General features: G+C 45.3%; 1 pseudogene; it reads right to left on the bottom strand.

Moving 5' to 3' along the window:
• Nucleotides 1-1550: 1550 nt before the first annotated feature.
• LOC132007501 (barrier-to-autointegration factor-like) lies at nt 1551-1820 on the bottom strand (annotated as a pseudogene).
• Nucleotides 1821-8512: the final 6692 nt, after the last annotated feature.

Below are 8512 nucleotides of genomic sequence, written 5' to 3'. Positions count from 1 at the left end.
CTCCAAGCTCCCATACTCCCCCCACCCCCAACCATTCTGGGGTTTAACGGCAGCTCCATTACAATGGCACAATGGATCCCATCCTTGGCCATTGGTGATTTATTCGGCCTGCAGCCCCCCTTCCCTCTCCAGAGGCGGGCGGAGGTGCAGTGAAGTTGCCAGCCCTCTGGTCACTTGATTGGTTCCCCTGCAAACCAGCCCCCTTCCTTAGATTATATAAAGGCTTTCCAAACATTCCTTCTTTAGCAGTATAAAAGACATCATCACAGGAAATTCTGAGGATTTTAGGGGCTCTGTGCCAGGAAATGGTTGAAGATAAATTGCATGTCTTTATTATAAATCACAATATCACAGGTGGAATATATGGTCAATTTTTATGACGATTCCATGGACAGCTGAAAAGAGAAGTTGCATTCATCGTTTCGGAGTAGGGATGTAGATGCATCACTCCAACATGCCGCATGCATCCGTCATTCCCTCCTTCTGGGTCCTCACTTTGTGCTGTGTATGCTTGCGTTTGTTCATTGGTACGACGGGCTGATGGTAGACCCCATGCCAAGGGACCACACGAGTTCATCTAGGAAAGGCACCCGGAAGCACCTGTGTGTTCAATACATGCCACCAGCTGGGGGACTAACTCGTCCACATGACCTGTCATAGGCTGAGATCAGAGAAGGTATATTTTCTGCCTTAGTTTTCTTGAATTTCCAGTCTTTTCTCCCCCTTTTCTTTTTTCTTTTTCTGTGTTTGAATGGTGAAACTCTTTATTTTGCACATACTACGTTCAAAACCATTAGCTCTTCATTGAGGAGTGCATCTTTTGTTTTGAGAAGGTGTTTTCCCACCGCATTTAATGCCTTTTGGATGAATTCAACTTTGCATGCTATTAAGCTTTTGTACACTTAATTAGTTTTTTATTTTTTAATTTTCTTTAAAGATTATTTATTTATTTATTTGTGTGTGTGTGTGTGTGTGTGTGAGAGAGAGAGAGAGAGAGAGAGAGAGAGAACACAAGCAGGGAGAAGGGAGACACAGGCTCCTTCCTAATCAGGGAGCCCTATGCGGGGCTCAATCCCAGGGACCTGGTATCATGACCTGGGTTGAAGACAGACACTTAACTGATTGAGCCACCCAGGCCCCCCTATGCTATTATCCTTTTTTGTTTTTTCCCCAAGAAGGCCACTGACTTACTGATTTAAAAAAAACTTTGCAAGGACAGTGACTACTCTGCCAAAAAAGGAGCCAAATAGATAAAACAGACCAGTGGGGGTGGGGGTGAGGGAAGGGCCAGAAATCCACTTGGAAAAGCTGATAATTGTTGACATGAAACTGGCAGGGAAAGAAGAAGGGAGATGCATTCAAGAGCAGGAATTTTTAAAAAGTTGAAATGATGAGGGGAGACAACTCCCAAAAAACCTTGACGTACATCAGAAGTGAGTACGACAACAGCAATCTCTTCCTTTGTAGAGGACAGGGAGGAGTCCCCACGTGGCTGCAAACTCTGGAGACTCTATGCTGGGGCTAGGGGCTGGGGGCTCCCAGAGAAAGCCTCATAAGAAGGCGTCGTGCCACTCTCGAAGACACCAAAAGCTGTCCCGGGACTGCTTGGCATTGGCACCACATGTGTCCTGCAGCCATTCCCAGGAGAGATCTTCATCTTTCTTTAGCACCAGAAACTGGCCAAGGAACACAGGGGCCTTGTCAAAGCCCCTTTCCTCCAGCTTCTTGCCCAAGGCTTCACCAATCCCAGCCAGGTTCCCCACTGGCTTTCCCCCCATGGGCTCTGCCATGAAGTCTCAGTGCTTTTGGGAAGTTGTCATCTTGATCACCTTAATCAGCAGCTCCAGCTCCTGGAACGGCTCCTTATGCTATTAAGCTTTTGAGTCACTTACTCATCTTCCCTCAAAAGACCTTCCTTCTCACACCTCTACTCATAAAGGCATTCCCTTCCCCCATAAATGCCTTCACCACCTCCCCAGCCCAAACTACTAATCTCTCTCACCTCCCTCACAGAAAACTTCCCTTCATCACCTCCCCTCACAAAACATTTCCCTTCCTAACCTCCTTCACAAAGGATTTGTGAATGGATTTCACCCCCCACCACCACCACCCAATGGACTTCCCTCCACCATCCATCCTCAGGAAGACATTTTCTTCCCTCATTTTCCCTCACAAAGGTCTTCACTCCCTTACTTCACTTCTAGAAGTACTAACTTCCTTCACTTCCTCTCACAAAGTCCTTCCTTCTCTCACTTTCTCTCACAACCCTCACTAAAGCATTCCCTCTGTTGCTTCCTCAAAGACCTGACTTCCTTCACCTCCCCTCTAAAAGTACAATAATCTTCAAATCTTATGTCAAAGGCCTTCTCTCCTTCATGTAGGAAGAATTAACTTCCTTTAACTCTCTTCATGGGGCTTGTTCCTTTCCTCACTAATGCTTTCACTGCTGGACTTGCTCTCATAATTGGTTTACCTCTATCACCTGCCATCACAAAGGCCTTCCCTCCCTTCTCTACCTTCTGAATTTCTCCCTCTCTCTAGGTGCTAATCTTCCTCATCTCTCCTCAAAAAGACCTTCCTTTGGTTTTCTTGTCTCACAAAGTTCTAATCTCCCTTGCTTCCAGTCACAAAGTCCTTCCCTCCCTCGCCTTCTTTTAACAAAGTTCTCTAACTCACCTCCCCATACAGTCTTTCCTTTTCACATCTTCCTTGAAAAGGTCTACTGTCCCTCACCTCCTCTCTCATAGGCCTCCCTCTTGAATGCACAAAAACTCCTTCTCTCCCTCTTTCCCGACATAAAGGCCTTCCTTTCTCTCACTAAGGCCTTCTTTGCCTCACCTCCCATCATGAAGTCATTCCTTCTCTCACCTCTCCTGACAAAGTACAAACCTCTCACAAGTTCTCTCACAAAGACATTCCCTCCCTTACCCTCTTCAAAATGGCTTCCACTCCCTCACCTCCCTCCACAAAATAGTAATTTCTCATCTCCCACAGAAAATGTCTTTCTTTCCTTACATCCATCACTAATGCATTTTCTGCCTCACCTTCCTTACAAGGTCTTTACTCCTTTCCCTATGCTCACAAGGTATTAACCTCCCTCATGTCCCTTCACAAAAGCTTTCCCTCCCTCACCTCTTTTCTTTCTCTCGGTAAGGTCTTCCTTCATTCACTTCCCCTCAGAAAGCCCTTCTTTCCCTCAACTCCCCTTAGAAAGGACTAGCATTCCTCACCTCTGGAGACAAAGTACTAACCTTCTTCACCTCATCTCACAAAGCCTTTTCCATTTTTTAAAAAAGATTTTATTTATTTATTTGACAGACAGAGATCACAAGGAGGCAGAGAGAGAGGGGGGAAGTAGGCTCCCTGCTGAGCCGAGAGCCCGATGCGGGGCTCGATCCCAGGACCCTGAGATCATGACCTGAGCCGAAGGCAGCGGCTTTAACCCACTGAGCCACCCAGGCGCCCCAGCCCTTTCCACTCTTAACTTCATTCATGAAGGCCTCCTTGTCCTCATCTCTCCTTAAAACGGCATTCCTTTCCCTCATAAATGCTACTCAACTCATCTCCCACTTGCTTTCACAAAGGCCTTCTCTTCCCTCAGCAGTGCGTCCCTTCCTCACTTTCTCTCACAGTTGACTTCACTTCATCACATTCCCTCATGAAGTTTTCCCCTTCACTCATCTCCTCTCTCAAAGGTCCCCTTCTTCAAGGCCTTTCACAAAGTGCTAACCTTCCTCTTCTCCACTCAAAAAGGCCTTCCTTCTTTCATGCCCCCTCGGAAAGTTCTCACCTTCCCCTACAAAGTACTTCCCTCCCTCATCTCACTTAGAAAATACCTTCTATTTCTCACCTTCCTTCAAAACTACCTCCCTTCCCTCACTTCCCACACAAAACCATTTTACCCTTTATCATTTTCAAATATTATGTGTAAATTGTTTCAGAAATAATTTTATCTAAATTAAAATGAGCATTTGATTAGGTATGCAGAAACTTGATGCATTGATGCTATATACAAAGAACCTGTGTTTTATTTAGGTTATCGCTCATCTCCTTAAAGATCCTGTTTGATTTTCATTATATTGAATGCTTTGTCACAACTGAAAAGTGGATTCTTTCTACTTTTTCCTACACAGGGAAATATATTCATAAATTAAAAAAAACAATTAAAAAATCTGATTTAAACCAATTTCCAGAAGGGAAGTGTACAGCTTAGGGTTTATTAGGAGCAAAGAGATAGTCTCCCACAGGGAAAAAAAAAGTCTTCACAGGGATTAGCGGCTACATCCATGAGACAAAAATAGGTTGGTATAGGAAAGAACAAGTCCATATCTGAACTTAAAAATATTAGAGTTGAAATAAAAAGAACAAATAGTCATCAGAGAGGAAAGACAAGGGAGGACATTAACAAAAGTCAGAGAACTGAATAAGGACATGAATCTTGAGAGAAACAGCTGACCCAGTTCCAACAGGATGAGGAAGGATTTTCAAAGTGAGATGGAGACATTTCCGTCATTTCTATAGACTCTAAAATAATGTGTAAAACGTAGAAATTCAGATTCCTCCTCTATAGAAGTGTTTATATCTGTAACTTTGTCTCAAGCTATAGTGTAGATTAAATGTATTAATATGTGGGAATCCCTTAGGAAGTTTACAAGCACAGAAGAAAAACAATGGCATTTGTCAAATGAAAGAACCACACGGCGTGTTATTACCCCTTCTTATCAAATGGGAAACATCTGTAAGCGCACTTAGCCCTGGCTGCAAGTTGGATGTGGGAGCTTACCATGTCTGCCTTTGGAAGGATTTGGGGCATGAGGGAGACCCAAGTTGGGGCCCGCTAGGTTGTTTTCCCTGGGCTGCATTGAGCAAAATATTGGCCCCATATACTCACCGGAGAGTCAGAACCTCAACCATGCTTGCCCGTAAATCATCACACTTATTAACTGATAACTTTCTTGTGTTTTCTAGAAGCAGGAACTTCTAGCAGGTGTCCTTGTTTGCCGGGCCTGCAAAAGGAAGTTTTTGGCTGGGCTGTATCTAGGCCACCTCAGCCTGTCCTCGGTGCTCACCTCAGAATCACTCTCTCTGACTGATAACATCTTTGAGGCTTACTTCCTGGAAAGGTGTCGGAGGCAGGCCCCTGGCCAGGGCGGCCTCCGCCATTAAAAGATGGCGCCTGGCTAGTTGCCAGGTTAGGATTGCCTCGTGAGACTCAGCGGAACGCCCAAAGAGGAAGGAAACAGCATTGGTTGCTAGCGAAGTTGTTCGTTTAGGTGCACGGCCTGATTCGCTCGCTCCTGTACCCTGCTCGCTGATTGGTCACGTAAGCGTATATAAGTGTGTAGACTGGCGGAAATAAAGAGAGAGAAGATGCATCCGAACCAGGGTTCTTGTCGTCCTTGCGGGGCGAGGGCGATAGAAAGGCAGTTTTAAACCTTTCAAAGACACAAGACCAAAGTGAGTCATGATGCACGAGGCAATTTGGTTATGAGCATTCCCAAGTGTGTCCAAGGCAAAAGCATTTGAGAGATTGGTAATTAATAACCTTCCTATCATTTGCTGACTTCTGACTATATGCCAGTCACTGCATGTAATTTAATTCTCCTAAAAGTTTCGTGATGTTGGTATTATAGGCTTTTCACAAATGTGGAGACAGGCTCACATAAATTGTTCGAACCCAGACCAATGTTTCTTTTTATTTTGTAAGTCTATTTTAAACTTTCTCCTTAATGATAAAGTGTCCGTTTATTAACGAGGCCCTATGCAACCTCATCTTCGGTGACCCCTAAAGTCTCAGTCATTTGTTTCCATTCTGGCCTCTCTCACTGAGCTCTAGTCACACTGGCCTTTTTGCTGTTCAGCCTGCGGCCTCGTTCTTTCCTCATGATATTGCTACTTGCTGTTTCTTCTACCTAAATACTCTTCTTTGAAATCTCCACACTACCCACTCCACCTTGGTGTTCAGGTCTCAACTCAGATGTCAACTCCTTGGGGGCTTCTTCACAGCCCACAGTTTTAACAGCTGTCCCCCTGCTCCGCCCTTTCCCCCCACTTTCAACTACCTGTCAGCCCACAAAAAAATAAGCTCCTGATGGCAGGAGCTTTTGACTTCTTGCTCTTCACTGTAAGCCTGGGGCCCACAGCAATATCTGACACTAACTCGGCACCAAAGACACATTTCCTGGAATGCTGGTCTCTTTGGTAAGTTGCCATATAAATTCCACTAATTACGTTTCTGTGAAGTATATGAGTTTGTTGTAGTCTCCCCGCAGGTGTGAGAGAGACTCCCCACACATCCCGAATTTGGTTTGGATGCTGCGTCTGCTGCTGCTGTATGAGCACCAATAGGGAATAAATGGTTCGTTACTCACATAATGAGGCTTTCTGGGGCGGCCTGGGCTGGCTCCCAAACAGGACCAACACTGGTTTGAGAGAGCTGGGGAAGAAGACTGGCTTGGGGTTTCATGGTAATTAGGGGCTCGGGCTGGAGTAAGGGGTCCTGTACATGGGCTAGGGCTTGTGTGGCTCAAATTTCCGAGCTCCTAATCAGCAGAAGGGGAAGGAGTGGAGCTTGGGAGCTGCCAGCAGTCACACATTAGAAAACAGCATCAGACTTTCTATCACATACTCCACCCTCTCCCTCGCATCACATGGCTCCCCATCTAAACCTTGATGTCACCCCTCTCTTTTTTTCCCATCCTGCCCTACTTCCCCATTCCCCCACAAAGAAACACCAAGGTTTTTTTTTCTTCCTTGCCTGTGGGTTAAAGTATCAAGGAGGGAAATCCATCTTCAGTGCTCAGCCATGACCCAGTCTTCGTAGCCAATCACTGTGTAACTGCCGATCTACCAGTGGCCCCAGCCCTCCTGAACTTTACATACCTCTCGCCTCACAGCCTGTCTCTTCCCTTTCTTCCAACCTCCATACCATCAGAGAACTCAAAAGACACATACACAAATCATTTTCAAAATGTGTTGCTTTTATTGTCACCATTAGTGTACATTTTGGTATAAGGTTTATTCTTTATGGATTGGCCGTTTTTCAGAATTTCCTCTGGAGATGCAGAGAAGAGTTTTAGGTCTTGGGCTCTACTTGGGTGAGACATTACTCGCAGAGGCAGAGTTGTCCAGTTTCTTTTTTCCTTGGACTGCCTTATTTGGATTCGCCTTTTTATATGCCCTGCGGTAACAGACTAATCCTTTCTGCTTTCTTGTTTTCTTTGGATTACCTGTACTCTGTTGAAGGGCTAATTTTACCCTGTTGACGATCTGCTTCAACTGGTGGGAAAAGAGAGGACATTAGTTTGGGAGCAGTGGATGGGGGGTTGGAGTTGGTACATGGGAAGTGTGGATTTATAAAAGGGGTGTGGGCTGAGGAGGGAGTTTGTCCCAGACAGGACAGGTGGGAGTCTTGGGGTGTAGAGTAGGACCATAGGTTGTGTGATCTGACCTTTTCAATGTCTTCGATGTTGGGTTGACAGGGTTTCTTCTCATTCATCCTCTGTCTGTTGCTTGTAGTTGGCTGGTTAATGCTTGTCATTGGTGGTTCTGAATCTGTGCTGGGCTCCTGTGGTTTCCCACTCACCTCTACCACGTCTAAGGCAACATTGTCTTGACCAACAGTTCTCCTGATCTCCCTATATATACTCTCTCTAGTACAATGAAGAGGCATACCCTTCAGCTTCCTCTAGTCACCAAGAAACTCCTCCTAGACAGTGGTAGTCCTGGGATGACTCAGACTGACATCACAATGCACCAGCCCATCCCATTTGTGTGCAGGGAGAGGGGGGTCAAATGAGAGGAAGGGCCAAATTATCTTGTTAGGGTAGGGGGGACTTACCTCAACTCTCCCTAAAGAGCCTTCCCAAAGTGATCTTTCGACTTTCCTCATCTCTCTTGATTCATTTGTGGTGGATCACATGGCAGAGAGGGTATGTGACCCAAGCTCTTCCCCATGACCACACTACTGAGTGGTTTGTTCCGTTCTCCCCCACCCTCCATCACTACCTGTTTGTTTGTTTTTTTTCTAAAGCTGAAACATTTCACATTTATTACTGAACCAACCTACTGGTGCAGAGAGGTAGTAACAGAAAAATCATTTCCCTGAGAAAACATGTCTATTGGCCAAGAAGGAAGGATGTTTACAGAGTGATAGGATAGAACACAGGATATTCACGCAGCTTAATTAAATATGTGTGCCAATTAGGTGTGTCTTCTCATGATGTGTGATGCCTTGTAGACTGAGCCTGGTTCTTCTCCAGTGCTCCTCTTGGAGTTGGACCTGATTTTATTACCAGTTTTCATCTGAATCCCCTGGGGGAATGGGACAGTTCTGCTTTTGTTTCTTGGCCAGGAATCCTTTGATTCTGAAAGTCTTGTGAGAAGACGTGGCCAGAAATGTCCACACACAGGAGGACGGTGGCAAAAAAGAGAAAGGCCTACCTTATTTTTGTCTTACCTAAATTCCTCCTTACCTTGTTACATCTTACCTAAAATTCCTCTAAGCGAATGA

This window comes from Mustela nigripes, chromosome X (genome assembly GCF_022355385.1).
Source record: "Mustela nigripes isolate SB6536 chromosome X, MUSNIG.SB6536, whole genome shotgun sequence".
In the NCBI taxonomy this organism is placed as follows: Eukaryota; Metazoa; Chordata; class Mammalia; order Carnivora; family Mustelidae; genus Mustela; species Mustela nigripes.
The sequence above is the reverse complement of the archived record's forward strand: the minus strand, read 5'-3'. Positions and strand labels throughout refer to the sequence as shown.